The following is a 17171-nucleotide window of genomic DNA, read 5'->3' on the forward strand; positions in this document are numbered from 1 at the left end:
ACTACAGTATGTCATCAGATCGGCTAATTGATCAACAACAACAGCAGTTCGACGAACTTGACGGTCCTTACATTACATCGCTATCTCGTAGAGTTTTGATTGGAACACATTTGATGTCATTGTCAGATGATATATTTCAGGAGATACAGAAAAAGACTGATGAATACACAACGTCTGGACCGGACTGCAGATTCAATAAAATAACAGAAATTTTGTTTCTTTCTATGAGATATAATCCATTGCGAGGTAGCTCATATGTCGATCTTCCAACTAAAATTAAAAACTCAAATGTTGTATCAGTGTCAAGAAGAACGATAAGAAATGTTTTCAATGGGCGTTTTTATCAGCGTTGTTTTCGATAGATAAGCACGCCGACAGAGTATCAATATATATTTGTCATTCTAACAATCTAAACTTTTCCGGAATTGTATTTCCCTTTGTGAGTGTCAAATTCCGAAATTTGAGAAACAAAACATTTTCCTTTTGCCATGTGGTATTTATGTATTTGGAGTCTATGATGATACACAAAAGATAGAGCCACCTCAGATTATGCAAGATCCAAACAAATAACAACAAACTTGCTGTTCTATAAATACTAATTTATTTGGATCATAAACTTTAATGGGTTACTCGGCGGGAAGTATAACAAGAAACATTTCTGTTTCAAGTGTCTCCACAGATGTAAGTATCAACTTGTCGATAATTGTAAATCCTTTTATTTATTAAATACATGTACTCGGGTTTCGTTTTTGTGTACAACGATACCCGAGTGTGATTTATGTATATTGTACAATATTTCAAAACAGTGAGTTATGTTCATCCTGTGCCGCACGTGCGAAGTGCTTTCGATGGGAGGAACTGAATACTTCCAGCGCACAGACGATGTATGGCGGTAAAATACCTCATTTTCCACTATTTGAGTGAATTCATTTTTACTATTTGAGTAAAACATATCATTGTTTTCGTCGTGTGAAATTGCTTTGATTCGTTCACCTTTGTCCTTGTACTGTGTAAAGTCATTTATTTGTATTAGATCATCGCCTAGAATGGTGTTCTAAAGTACAACGAATATATATGCCAGGTAAAGATGAAAACATGCTACAGTTCACATGCTACAGACACAAGATGAAAGTTCCGTTTATAATATACTAAGATTTCGAGTCAATTCTACTTCCTGTGCGAGGAGCAGAAAACAACCCTGATAAATCCTCAACAAGAAAAATATATGTTCCTTGTGGGGTAGTATATCGTATTATACGTGTAGCTGATAAACGTTTATCAAAACCTACTAAACTTTATCGTGGATAAAATCCTGCTGTCTGGTTGTTGAAAACTGTCATTAGCGAGGTTGATGCCGTCATGGTGCTGCTTGGCAGGATAACGAAAGTGAAACCGCTTGCATTAAAAGATGAAACAGAATTTGCTTCCGCAAAAATATGTCAAATGTGCGAGCGATCGTTTACGACTCAAGATCGCGTAAAAAATCACTGTCATATTATAGCTAAGTATCGCGGTCTGGCTCATGACAAATGCAATCTTAAATATACCGCACCAGATTTCGTTCCTGTTGTCGCACATAATTTCCATGTTTATGGCTCTTATATTATAGTATAACCATTCAGTAACAAATATATAATTAAAAATCAATAGCAATGATAAAATAAAATGCTTTCCAAACAATACAGAAAATTTTATGTCTGTTGAGATTTATTGACAGTCTCCAGTTTATGGCGGCATTATTAATTGAGCTTGTGAAAGGATGTGGAAAGTTTGATAATTTGACATCATTTCTGTGATAAAGGAAATTTACCTACAAGAAAAGGCATTTTTCCATACGAGTATCTTGACGACTCGGATATATTTAACAAAACAAGTTTAGCTGACCGGGAAAGTGTTTATTCTTGACTAAATCTTGAAAGTGTCAGCGATGACGACTATGCTTACACCTAGCAAATTTGGGATGATTTCGACTGTAAAACATTTGGAGATTATCATGACCTGTATCTGATCGTAGATGTGTTGTTGCTCGCAGACATATCTGAAAATTTCATAGATGTATTTGCTGGTAAATACGGACTTGACCCACCATGGTATTACTAAGCACCGGGATTATCTTGGGACGCATTACTCAAGCACAGTAAAATAAAATTGGAATTTGTGACAGATCCTGACATGTTTTGTTTCATAGAACGTGGAATCCTAGGTGGAATAAGCATTATAACAAAAGCATATGCAGCTGCAAATGACAAGTACATGAGCAACTATGATAAGACATGAAGCATGGCGGATTTCATTGGATAATTAAGGAGTAGTTTTTAAAAGAAACGGATAAAACTGTACCTGATAATAGTGGTCATTTTGTTGAGTTGATCTTGACTATCCCGTTGATTTTCATGACGCACATAACGAGTATCCGTTTTATCCTGAGTAAATGGTGATCGACTATAATTTGCTATCAGAAAAACAGCAATATTACTGGTCTAGTGTCAGCACCAGTGGTAAATGTTGTTAAAAACTAGTACCAAATCTTCATGACAAACGAAGATATATTTACATTATAAAAATCTCAAACAGGCGCTTGATCATGGTCTAATACTAAGAAAAGTTCACCGTATGTTGAAATTTAATCAGTCGCGTTGGATGAAAGATTATATCGACTCTAATACTAGACGAAAAGCAGCTACAACAACAGAATTTGGAAAAAAAAAACTTCTTTAAGCTCATGAACAATAGGAGACCATGGAAAATATCAGAAAGAGAGTAAATATTGAGATCGTCAATAACGCTGAACGTCGTAATAAACCTATATCATCTAATAATTTTATTAGCATGAAGGTTTTTAATGAAATTCTTGTCGCAATACATTAGAGTAAGACAGACTTAAATTTGATTAAACCAGTTTATGTTGGTTTTGCAGTGCTTCAGATATCAAAGATGTTAATGTACCAGTTTCATTACAATTTGGTTAAGGTTGAGTGGCCTGATGCAGAATTTCTATTTACAGATACTGATTCGTTGATGTACAAGAGAGAATCTGATGATGCTACAAAGAATTTGATGATAACCTTGAATTGTCGGATCTTTCAGATTATCCAACAAATAGTATGTATCACTTCGATGATAATACACAAGTAATAGGAAAGTTTAAAGATGAAGTTTCTTTGAAAATTATATCGGAATTTATTGGATTACGTAGTAAAATATGCTGTTGAAAATTGTCAGGTAATAAGGTTAAAAAACGAGCCAACGGAATAAAAAGAAACGTGGTCGGTAAAGTAATCGGATTTGAGAATTATAAGTCGGCGTTAGATGGTGTTAGTGGTCATGATGGAACGATAGCAATGAAATCAAATTGTCACAAAACTTTCATGTCATAATAAAATCTGGTCTTTGCAATTTCGATGATAAAAAGTACCATGAAGATGGAATCAACACATTTGAGTTTGGATATAAAATGTATGATAGTGTTGATTTTAGCAAGGTTGATTTTTTCAAATTCGTTATTACAGTAAATCGCCAGCGATTACATAAAAAAATGAGGAGAGTAAAACTTTGTGTGAAATATGAAATATAAAAGAAGATATTACGGTGGAATATACCATGTAAAAGATGAAGAGAATTCTCTTCCAGGGTGAGCATATGACGAGTGTGCTTAACAACGATAAGTATAGCATGTACTTTAAAAAAAATAGAAACAAGATAAAGTTGTCTCTAGTTTGTAATGATTATTCGGAATATTTTGATAAACTTGGTTTGATCACAAAAGAGCTCGTTAAAACTATTGTCTTATGTCACGGGTTTAGGCTTGAATAAACAGTAGCACAAGAAAGAGTGAAAACAGCAAGCTTTGAAAAAATACAATAATTTATTTCCATGGAAATGTTCTGTAAAAATGAAAAATATGAACTTACGGTGTTATAGAATCAAATCCAAAATAATCAGAGAATTATTAAAGAATAACATTTTTGAAGTTCTAATAACAAAATATTTTACTGATTTCAAATTCAAATCCCGACGAAGAATCGAAGATGGAAGACGATGACGTATTCTGCAATCTGTAGTGTGGAAGTCTACTGTTTCTTGTAGAAACAAGAATTATCACTCCAGTTTCTGTTAGCTGAAGTAATTTTTATAAAAACGGTCCTTGTTGAACAATTTTACATGAGCACACATATTTTCCAGAAAAATAACAGAAATAATCATTTTGAATACAAGTAATTTGAAATAACTCCAAACAGCACAACACACAACTTCTAGTGTAAGAAAAAGCCCAGCTGCAACTGAGATTAATTCTCCAAAACATGTGTCATGTCGTATTCTAGTCAATAACGCCAAAACAAAGCCTCTAACTTATCGAGAGTTTCTCTAATTGGGTTATTTTATTTTTGTTACTTTACCGTTGTTGTTACTTTTTTTTAAAAGTATGCGCGTTTCCTTTTACCAGCCGGACGTTTAATTGTGGTCGCACCCTCTCTGCTGCTATAATTATTCAACCGAATATTTTATCAAGACCTATACGATATCGCGATCGAGGATCATGTAAATTTATTCTCATAAATCCGTGCGGGTAATTAAATCATCACTGATAAAATAATGGTACCAGCTATGGAATCTTATACAGCTGGATTAGCTCGAGAGCGACTAGATGCAATAAAGAAATTTCTTCCTGTTCGTGATTCCGTCAACCAAACACGACAAAAACGACAAGAACCTCATGCAGAAGGTACATAGCAGTTATTTAAACCTGTTAAGAAAATAAACGAAAGAGTTGTTTCTGCAACTGAAGGTCTTCTTCCACCAATAAGACAAACTGCCGTGCAAACTGAAAAAATAGCGAGAAGAACTAAACAAACAAAAAAGAGTTTACGAGAGCTTCCAATTGAGATAGCTGCCGCACAACCTCCCCCTGTGGGTGAAGAAATACTTGAAGGTATTGGCAAAGTTGGTCCTGAAATAGCCGATGTAAAAAATATCTTGCACCTAAACCTAAAGTAAGAAAATAAAATATTGAATTGATTAAAAAATTTAAAGAAGGTGTTATTGATGAACTTAAAGAAAAGGTTCAAGAGAAAGATTTTTCTCGTGTTGCATTTAATAGTTATTTTCAAAAGTCTAGATTTTTAAAACCTAAGTATGTTAACATAAATGCTGATAGTTGTTTTAAATGGCTATATCGTGTATATTATGACAGAGCCCAGGCTAGAAGTGATGATGAAGTATACAATGAATATATTAATGACAAAAACTACTATCTCCTTGGCAAGCACCCTTTTTATCAGCTTTCTCCACCGCAGTAACAAAAAGAGCGACAACAACAAAAACCACAATCTCCCTCAAAAATGTCACAACCACAACAACAAAAACCACAATCTCCTAAAGAACATCCAGAATTAATTCATCTTAAGAATAAATTTAAACCTAAAGGTGTTGATCTTACCAAAAAATACGACGATGCACTAATGATCGCCGCACGGGGATACAATGAGATATCAAAATATGTAAAACCTAACTTTGTTGAATCCTGGCAATATGAAGATGATTGGACTAAAGATGTGTATTTTATACTTAAAAGTAGACATTTTAAAAACGAGTTATTATCATGATTTTCTCCCTGATGTAAAAAGACAAATAGAAGATGATGCACTGAAATCATTATTAACTAAACAACCAATCGAAGAAAAAGATCCTGGCGATGATTCTTTTGGCGCTACTGGAAGTGATTTTTCTACTCAAGGAAGTGGTTTTATTGCTTGTCCTAACAATATTCTTGCCGACGTAGATAGACTAGAAATTCTGATTGGAGCAAAAAGTGCTAGAAAAAATTATCCAAAAATAATTAATGAGATTTCTGATATTTGTCGATGATTGTTTACAGGCGGTATCATGGGCATCGATGTTTATCGATCTCTCATCGATGAAATTGCTGATGATTATCACAGGGATTAGGTAAATGAATAACAAAAAAGATGATTATACATAATGCTCAACGTGGACCAATCATGGTCAGAGTGATAAATTCGCGATTACCAGTGTATAGAGCGATTTACGGTAATGGACGTGGAGATATTGTTCAAGGTTTATTTAGAAGGATAGCCCCAAAAACAATACCGATTGCAAAACAACTAGGAATGAAAGCTGCTGATTTTGTTCTTAAAAAATTCCCGACACAATTAGTAATGTTTCCGGTAAAGCGTTTTCGACACTCAATGATAGATTATCACGGTTAGTACAACGAGAACCTCAGCTATCAGTACAACTGGCCAGTACTGAGGTTATACCTGCAAAGACCAGTAAAATAATAAATCAGGTCGCAAAAAAAAAAAGCTAGCAAAGATGAATGATGAAGTAGGAATATCAACACAAAGAAAAAATGAGTACAAGTTTTATTTCAGGAGGTCGTCTTCGTTTTAGATTATAATACATATAATAAAAATGTTTAAGCGTATATCCGACCCAGCGTTTAATATTGACGCACCTGTCCTTAAAGATGAATCATTGAGTGATTATCAATTATATTCTTATGACGCACGACAACCATATCAGCGTGGAAGGATTGAATTGCAAGTACAGGATACTATATCGATAAATTATAAAATAAACAACACCAACACGTAGAATGTGTTAAATTGTTTCGAATGGATGTATCATTTTTTTCAATGTGATTTGGTTGATAGGTAATTTTTGCTCTTAGTGATGCTTGATTCATTTTCTTTTCATGTCTTGGTTGTTGCTTGATTCATTTTCTTTTCATGTCTTGGATTTTGCAAAAACGTAACAGCCCCAGGCACACAAACGGCGACCTATGCAGATGCAGTAAAAAATGGGGCGAAGAAAACTACACAAGAATCCAACAGAACGGTTATAGCAACAATACAAAGTCTAATGGAAACCCTCAAGGATCTGTTGAAAACTACACAAACAGAAGAAAGAATAGGAGATTCATTAGAATACAAAACAAGAACAGATGGAGGAAAGAAAAGAAAAGAATAAAGGAAATCGAAAGAGGAAAAGAAACTGTGTTAAACCTTTCTAAACGAATTCTAACTAATAGTGATTACATTCTTCTAGGTAAGGGATTATCATATTGTCCTAGAACCAAAGTGCATGATAATATTAATTTAGCAGAAGCATTTTTTAAATACACAAGATCGTTAAAATTAAAAGAATTTTTCTCACAATCATGTACATCTTCACAGTATGAAAATAGTTTCCATCTACAAAATAAGCCCTTTTACAATAAAAAAGAATCAACATTTACACCTTCTAGTGGACGTGATATTTATCTCGATTTTTATATTGAAGCAACTAAACAAGAAATTTTAAATAGCAGTCCTAAAAGAAAACTTTTTACAAACATATCTAAAGAAGAATTAAATTCTTTACGTAGCTTATCGCAAGATGAAAGCATTATTATTAAAAAAGCGGATAAGTCTAGCACCATAGTAATTATGAATAAGGAGGATTATATTAAAGAAGTGGAAAGACAATTAAATGATGAAGAATATTACACAAAACTTTCCTATATTTCTTCTGAAGAAACGAAAGAAAAAATAAGCCAATGTATTAATTTAATCTCTGTACACAACTGTTCTATATATGATGAACTAGATATCTTCCCAAATAAAATACGCACACCTCAGTTTTATATTTTACCAAAAATACATAAAGCTGTTGATAAGTCACTACCTTTAGGATATCCAGGTAGACCCATTATTTCTACATACAACTCAGTTACAAATAATATATCGCAATATATTGATCACATTTTACAACCACTAATGAAATCACTACCTTCATACGTCAAAGATACTTTTGATTTCATTACCAAATTGAAATCTTTACCGAAACTAACGGAAAATTCATTCCTTGTTACACTTGATGTGGTTTCACTCTACACGAATATACCACACAATGATGGTGTCGAAGCGTGTAAATATTATCTTGAAGATAACGAATTTACGTATAAACTATCCAAAGAACATATTTGTGATTTGATAAAACTTGTGCTCGAAAATAACTTTTTTCAATTTGGTAATACAAACTATCTCCAAAAAATGGGAACAGCAATGGGTAGTCCTATGGCACCTGCTTATGCATCTTTATTTATGGGAAAATTAGAAAATGATTTTCTAAATAAATGCCTCTTAAAACCGGATGTATGGTTAAGGTTTTTAGACGATATTTTTATGATTTGGAGTTATTCATTAGAAGACCTTTATTACTTTATAGACAGTTTAAACAAATTACATCCAACAATAAAATTTACATTCAATGTCTCTAAAACTAAAGTTTCATTCTTGGACGTTGATGTCATGAAAAATGAAAATAATGAAATTACTACCATGGTTCATGTTAAAAACACGAATATTCATCAGTATGTTGAATATTCTTCATGCCATCCTAAATCATGTAAAAATGGGATACCATATAGTCAAGCAAAAAGATACAGAAGAATTATTTCGGATGATGCTGTTTTTAAATCATCCTTGACAGAGCTAGGTCAGCATTTTTTAAATAGAAATTACCCTATTGACATCATTAATACTGCTTTCCAAAAGGTATCTTCTCTTACACAGCTTGAATCTTTACAATACAAAATCAAAAATAGAAATGAAGATATCATTCCTTTTGTTATTGAATATAATCCAAGTTTGCCTAATATAGGTAAGATTATCAATAAATATTGGGATTTATTAAACTTATCATGTAAAACAAGTGTTAAATCGCTACACGAAAGCAAACCCACACTTGCTTATAAAAGGACTAAAAATCTGAAAGATTTCCTAACTAATTCCAAATTAGAAAAACCATCATATAAAATAGGATCATCAACTAAATGTAATAGACCTAGATGTTCACACTGTTCATTTATTAATGAAAATACTTCTTTCAATAGTAATAATACGAAAGAAACTTTTAATATGCGTTGTGACATTAATTGTGCAACATCAAATGTTATTTATTTGATAACGTGCAAAAAATGTGGCATCCAATATGTTGGACAAACCAGTCAACAAATATCTAAACGTATGAACCAACATAGATCAGATATAAAAAATTATATCGATCAACCATTTTCATCTCATGTTGCCGCACATTTTAACAAAAATTCCCATACATTGCAAGATTTCTCCTTCCAACCTATTGTTAAAGCTGATTCTGAAATGGAACGTCTACTAAAGGAAACCTATTGGATTCACCGTCTTAACACGGTATATCCAAAAGGTCTAAATTCAAAAACACTATATGACATTTAGTAATTTTTTATTAATTTTTATTTTTTTTTTTTTTTTTTTCTGAATTATGTCCCCTGTTTACAATTAGATATGAATATTTCATATTATTTTACTTTGCAGAAAATCTTAATTGGTAAAAGTATAATCTAATAACATAAAAATAAGTTTACTAATTCTTTAAAAAATGAAATTGAATTTTTAATTAATTATCAATATAATATGATTAATTATTTATAAAATACTTGATTAATTATTTATAAAATACTTGATAGTAACCGTAATGCACACCATATTTTTATCATATTTTTATTAAATAAATTGAGTTCTGATAACCACTTTAACAGCTATAAAGATTATACTAGTATATATGTTGATTACATTTATCTTTGTAATTTTTTTTTTTTTTTTTTTTGGTAATTTATTTTCTTTTCTTCTAATAAGCGTGTATTATACATAATACTAATATTACTAAAACTGTTTATCTCTATTTGTTAATAAATCGTAGATACTATATCGAAGTATAGAAGATGATACTGCATACGAAGCTAATTATAGCATCGGTTTTGTCACTAATGGTATCATGGCGTTGTTTGACAGTGCTACGTATATGATTGATGTGGAAAATATTTAAACCGTTCAGAAAGACGTTGATGTTGCTACAACAATAATAGGTTTAGCAATTCCAGTGTCACACATCATTGGATTTTGCAGAAATGTTTGAAAAGTTAGTTTTGGAGCTAAACATACAGTTGTGTTTGTTAGAAAGGGTGATGATAATGATGCTATCTGGCGAGCTCCAGGAGTCGATGCTGGTAAAGTAATACTAACAAAGCTTTCATTGTGGATGCCGGTAATGACTCCAACAATTGCTGAAGAACAAAATTTTCTTTCTTTTATTGATTTAGGTGGTAAATCATTGTTGTCATCGTTAACAGTAACCACGGACAGTATTCAAAGTAATATTAATGGTTTATTTACATTGCATAAAGCATCCCATCAAGATGTTTCCGCACCAAAACATATCTTTATTGCTTTTCAGAATTCTGAGCGATTAAAACCAGTGCTGTCCAACCCGCGGCCAGCGGACGATTTTAAATGGCCCACCAGAAGTCGAGCAGCTATGTAGTCGTTGCTTTTCAGTTTTCTGCTGAGGCCCTCGACTTCAAGAAAAACATTTTACAGTGGCTCATCTTGTCAAAAAGTTTGGACAGCACTGGATTAAACTCACAAAGTCATATTCATATGATATTTGACGATCTTGGATTTAGTGAGGTTTGATTAAGAATAAACGGACATGAATAACCATCTGAAGATATATTATTGAATTTCGAAAATAATCATGTAGCGCGTGCTTACCATCGTTTGATGACATTTATGGGACGTGATCAAAATATAATACTGATTCGCAAATATCACAAATAGATTTTATAAATTGGCATCCGATCTGTTACTTCTCTTTGGAAGATTTTGATTTAAGTAGACAGTCTGATGTTGATGACCATTTTCGAAGTCGTGTAAACCCAGACGGAGGTGTTAATTACAGAGCAATCGCTGTTATACTAAGCGAAAGATCAATGTTGCTTGAGGGTACTAGTGGACGAATGAGAGTTATGATGTCCCCGTAGAAAACATGTAATTAAATCGTTCATGATATTTATAATGCCATTTGATCATGTTAGTGCTAGTCTGACTCCCGATCAAATTAAAAACCTTCAATGAAGTTCAGCAAAGAACTGCGGAATAAAAATATCACTAAAAAATGATCAGATCATAGGTGGTCAAAATAAATTATCGCTAACAGAATGTCCATTTAAACATTTCAATAGCGCGCAAAACAATCAAAAACAGACGATAAACTCAATCTTTCTGCTGGTATAATTAAAGATTCAATTAAAACAGGTAGTATATTTCCACTTTTCTCAGCTATGCAAGCATTAATAGCCGCTGAAGCTCCAGTTATTGCAAAAGCAGCTGCAATGGGCACTATTGAAACTACTGCTGCGATGGCATTATAGAAAGCAACTGGACAATGATTTAAAAAAAGAGGAAGGGATCTAAGATTGCAAAGAACTCCTTATCTATTCAGGAAAGGTCTGAGACTTCCAGGAACAGTTCATTAATCCGTCCAATGTCAAAATTTGATTTACTTGATGCAGACAAGATTAAATATAAAATATTTCAGAGGTGTTTTTATGCGCGATCAATTACCAGAACGACGAAATAATATTGAAACAGGTCTCATTAATCATTATAACATTTCTGGTCCTGGTACTCACTGGGTTGCATACGCAATTGATCCATGTGGAATTATTTATTTTGATTCGTATGGTTTGGCTCCACCGAAAGAATTTTTAAATTACGTAAACACAATAAAAACTCCTGTCTGGTATTCAACATTACCAACACAGACAATAACCGATCCGCCAATATGCGGACGTGAAGAAACTGTTGTACTCGACGCTGTATCAAAATCAACATTACCTCCTCGTAAAGTCGTGCACGAATAAACAAGTAGCCATTGATCATTTTAAACAGATCTTAAAGTATAATGGTAGATATTTAAAGAAGATCTTCTACCAGTGTTATTACTGGAGGCAAGAAAACAAGATGATATCGATCTGTCAAATTACGCTACTAAAGATAAACTTGACGATATTATGAACCTCTCTGGAGTTGACCGAGATAAAGTTGTTTTTTTTTTCAGGATAAATACAGTGTTTTGAAGACAAGTAATGTCAAATGGAATGACATAATTCGTAGAGTTCTCGGTGCTACTACGGACAACATTCCAGTATTTACTGACGGCGGTAGAATCTGAGACTCAAATATATCAATCGCAACTGTTAGAGATGAAATTGCAAAAAGTGTTGCTAATCGTTTACGATCTACCGGTGATACAATGACAGGTGGACTCAGCCCAAATGAAAATAAAATAGTTGTTTTAAGAGATCCATCGTCTGATGAAGATGCCGCAACAACAAAATATATGTAGATAATAACTATAATACAGTATATACTAAATTAACCACGGTGACAACTGAGTATGACGTTCACGTAAATATGTTTTAAATCTTCGCAGAAACTTTCAAAAACTTGACAAATCGCAGATAATTTTTTTGGAAGATCGTTGACTGCCGACGTAAGACTCTCTGAAATTAACAGAAAACTCGGCGATATTATAACAGATATGTCAGACATTGAAACAATTAATAAACTATTAGGTGTTATCGGAGATCCTAAATCATTTTTAGAGTTAATCACGACAGCGCAGAGTAATATCGATGATATTAGGAAAAAAACTAAATGATGTTATAAGTAGAATTCCTGATATCTTTAAAAAAATTTAATCTGATTAAATTAACCCACAAACAGATGATCAATGTGGGATATACAGTAGCGTCTGACCAAGAATTATGCTAACCAATCAATAAAATCATGAAATATCGCGCTGAGGTTACTGGTATAAACAAGCTCTCAGTTCTTGGTGTTGTAACATTTATAATATCTACCATAATTTTACGGCGTTATCCACTTACTCCGTCAGGTGGATCTCCTGGATCTATGTTAGTGATGTTAGATCAAAACGCCAGGAAACATTTACTGTGGAACCCGAGGAAAAAAATCGGCTTGATTTATTATTGGTGCCTTAAATTAGTAGTTAAATTCCCACCAAATTAAAATATAATGAGCCCTCTGATCAACATTCACAATTTTAGAAATAATCAAGCATGTGAATGGCAAACAAAACGAAAAAATATCGTTGACGAGTGTACAGTAAAAGTATTTCAAAAAATATCGTAGACGTGTAGTTCTCGTTGGCATAATTGTTTGTTCAGTGTCTGCTGTTATTGCTGAGACCGGTGTATTATTATCAACAATAACAATGATGGCACCAGCAGTTATAACAGTTTGTGTTTCAGCCGCAACAACGATTGCTGGCCTTCTTAATATCATTGCCAAAAAAAAAAGAAAAAAAGAAAGAACATGTACGTGCACAAATGCAAAATTTCATGATTATATAGTAAAATTACACACATCAACCCTATCATATTCCAAATTATCCTCGTTAATATCAGAGTCTTAACTATGGGAAAACATCAGATTTTGAGTTCACGGAGATGATTGAAATCTACAAGGAAGTAATGGATGTGATATAATCCACGCTTGAAAATCAGGATTTAAATAAGAATGTCAACTCCGAACGAGCTACTTCAGCGGATTGTACAACTCAATCAAAAACTACCATGATATCTGTAAGCTCAACTAATCCTGAATTTAATATTAATTTTCCAACTGCAATTTCAGCGAAAGAAACTGATAGCGCTGGCACAATTACGAATATATTATAGCTAGCCAAATATCAGATCAAAATCATTCGGTGAATTACCAGCAAACAATTCGCTTGTATTCGCAAATAAAAATAAAGATGATGGAACTCCTGATTCACAAGTTGTCTGCGTACCTACAGGTCGTTATCAAATTGAACAAATCAATGTTGATTCCAGCGCAGAAGCAAATCTATAAGAGAACCTAAGATAGCTATAATTGTTCACGAACCGACATTATCAGTTGAGATAATTCACCCGATTACGTTGTAGATATTCATGAATCATCGATTCGAACCGTATTAGGATAGCCTGAAATCCCACCGTAGTGTAAAGACCACCAAAACCAAAGTTAGATCAATTCCTTACACGGAGAGGAAAACACATAACAACTCCAAAATAGTATGATAGATATCCATGGCGTTGGCGTGGATCTGATATAATTGAAAATGATGGTAAGAAATATCGTGTATTTCCGTTTTCATGATTTGATGTTGATGAAAAAACTTTCGATAATATTGTCTATGAAAAAAATTCAGATCACTGGCCGATGGATTTAAAACTGAGCATAAAACCGTGTTTACGATATTAGTCCAGTTATTAGAGATTATGTTCTGGAGTATCCTAATGACAATTTAAAAAATAAAATCATTGGAAAAATACATTTAAATTATATTGTATTAGACTTTCAGTTTGTTAACCGACATATGTTACGATAATAGATAATAGCACTTATAATATAGAGTAAAAAGATATAAATTATTCGCAACTATATATTAATCATTATAAAATAAATGAAGCAGAATTACTAAATTTCATACTACCAGTATTGGAAACTGGCGAGCTAAAATCATCACTAAACGATCTTGTTAATGAATATTTTCCCAAAATACTCGAGTCATGGTGAAAAATATCCCCACCAACGTCTCTTCTCAAATACAATAATGATCATACGGCGACGGCAGACATATTTCACCAGGAATTATAAATATAACATAAACAATCGCAGTCAATCTTGTATGTGATGCAATTGATAGTAGCTATCAAACAGATCTTGAAAAAGCCATTCAGGCTCACCAAGGATACATTTTATACACGTTTACACCTCAAGTACCTGCTCAATATTTGTTTAAGAACCGATAAATCCGGTTTATCTACGATGTGACAATAATTCTTTATCAAGAGTACATTTCACACCTACTGACCAGAGCGGACACTTACTTAATTAACGTGGAAAATCTATGATATAAATTTATGTGTAAAATCTTAAGGATTGTTGATCATGAAAATATTTTTGCAGAGTGGTTTACAATTAATTATTAATCAGGAGGTATTATATATTGTACCAACATGTGATAGTTTTTATACACGACAGTTAGGTACTTCAAAACGCCATCAGAACAATAATGACACCGCCCGAAGTTGGGGCAGAACAATTTAGTGTCAGTATAATTATTGATAAATAGGGCAATATTTTTTTTAATGACGCAGGAACAATTAAATGAACTGCAGTGAGAACATATTATTATGATTACGTGTGATATTGATCAGATTATGAATTATGCACAATCTTGTATTGGATTTGATCAACTTAAAAAATATTGCCTTATTCTTCAGATTGATGGGTGTAACAATTTCAATGGATAAAAAATTATAGACACAGTCCAGATTTTGTTTTTTACTGATTCTCTAAGGCACAAGCACTACAGTCAATAACAGCGCTTTCATTTTCACGATCTGACATAATCTTTCTTAATTGTCGAAAGCGTGTGTTTATAATATTTTGCCTTTCGGATTCGTGAGACAATTCTGATCTAATTTTTTCAATCTCGCGTGAAAGCGAGACGAATTTATCAACTTCCGTTTCATCTACCGCAGCCAAAATTTGAAACATAGCTTGCGGATAGTGGATATTTATTTTAAAAGTTTGTTGTTGTATTGATTGAAAATCACAAATCATTTTGTCAGGATTTAGTTCATCAGTTATTTTTATCCCGTGATATTTTAAGTTTTTAAGTTCAGAAATTATATCATTAATATTTTGATAATTTATTATATATATATATATATATATATATATATATATATATATATATATATATATATATATATATATATATATAAACTATTAACAGCAGCGTAGCATATTTACAGCATTGTATTAAGCTATTTACAGCGTATATATAATCTTAATTTTAAGGACGGCATAAAAAATATAGTAGCATATTTAAAGGATTGTATTAACCTATTTACAGCGCTATATACAGTCTTGGCTCTAAGGACGACACAATACATATATAATCTTAATTCAGTCATGGTATAGTGCCATGATAATGGTTCAGTTATGAAAATGGTACAGTCATGAAAATGGTTTAGTCAGGAATATCACATATTGCCATGACAATAGTTTAGTTATGTCTGGTGTGGCAAACATTTTTCCGGAAAAAAAATGTGGACACCGACAGTATTATTATGGTATATGCTAGATGTAAAAATACTATTATTGTTAACAGTAAGTCAAACAATTATATCATATCGACCGCATAAAGAAGTTTGGTTACCACAACAAAAGAAATATTCTGATGATGAAAATCCTGATATAATTGATTTTGAATATAAAATAACAAAAGATCTTGGCAGAAAAATAATTGGTAAATTTACCCAAGGAGGATTATATGATCATAAATGACATTGTACAATATTGCTTATAGATGACGCTTAACTTGATTTTATAATTGTTGATACAACGAATAGAAACACGTTTATAAGTCGATAAACAGTTTTTTTGCCAAATGGAACTAAATTAGGTACAATTGTAAGTTATACTGATGGTGAGTCACCGCAGTTTACTCATTTAAGACCTTCAATGCTCGCGTACGTTTCGATAAATCTATTATCGATAATTAATAGAGTTTCTGAGTTTGCTGTTTTATATCAACAAGAATTCATGATTGCTAGAACAACTACATATCGGCACTTGTGCTTCATGGGGTGAATGGAGAATAAAACAAGAAAATATACTTAAATATTCTGTATCTGCCGACGTTGAAATTAAGGGTATTTATTGCTCAAAAAATCAAATATCAAAATTATCATCTGCACCACCTGTATTTGATCATGTAGCTAGACATAAAACAGTTTATCTCAATGGGCCTTGAGCTTCTGGTAAAACAACTCGTGTGATCGAATTATTCTTGAACATTTGTTCAGAAACAGTTGTATTACATTTACACACAGACTCGCAAGAGAAATGAAAGAAAGAAATATTAAATCATGCACTTATCATAAATTCTTTCGACGGAAGAGAGATAAACGGACTCCTGAACGAACTGGGAGAGAAATATATTCCAAGAATTATTGTTTGGGATAAAATATGCACTGTTTCGTAAGAAACGTTAAAACTATTTCTTGATTGGTTATTGACAAAAAATACTTCTGTAATAATGTGTGGCCATCATGGTCAACGACAGCCTTTTGTTGGATTGTCTCCACACGAACGGTTAAAGAATTTTTTGGATTATTATGAAGAATAAACTGATGATCATAGAGCACTTGATCCAGAGTTAAGAGAGTTTAAGAAATTAATCAGATTACAACCGAATAAAATTCC

Source organism: Sinohyriopsis cumingii, chromosome 15, assembly GCF_028554795.1.
Source record: "Sinohyriopsis cumingii isolate HCF-2022 chromosome 15, ASM2855479v2, whole genome shotgun sequence".
Classification (NCBI taxonomy): domain Eukaryota; kingdom Metazoa; phylum Mollusca; class Bivalvia; order Unionida; family Unionidae; genus Sinohyriopsis; species Sinohyriopsis cumingii.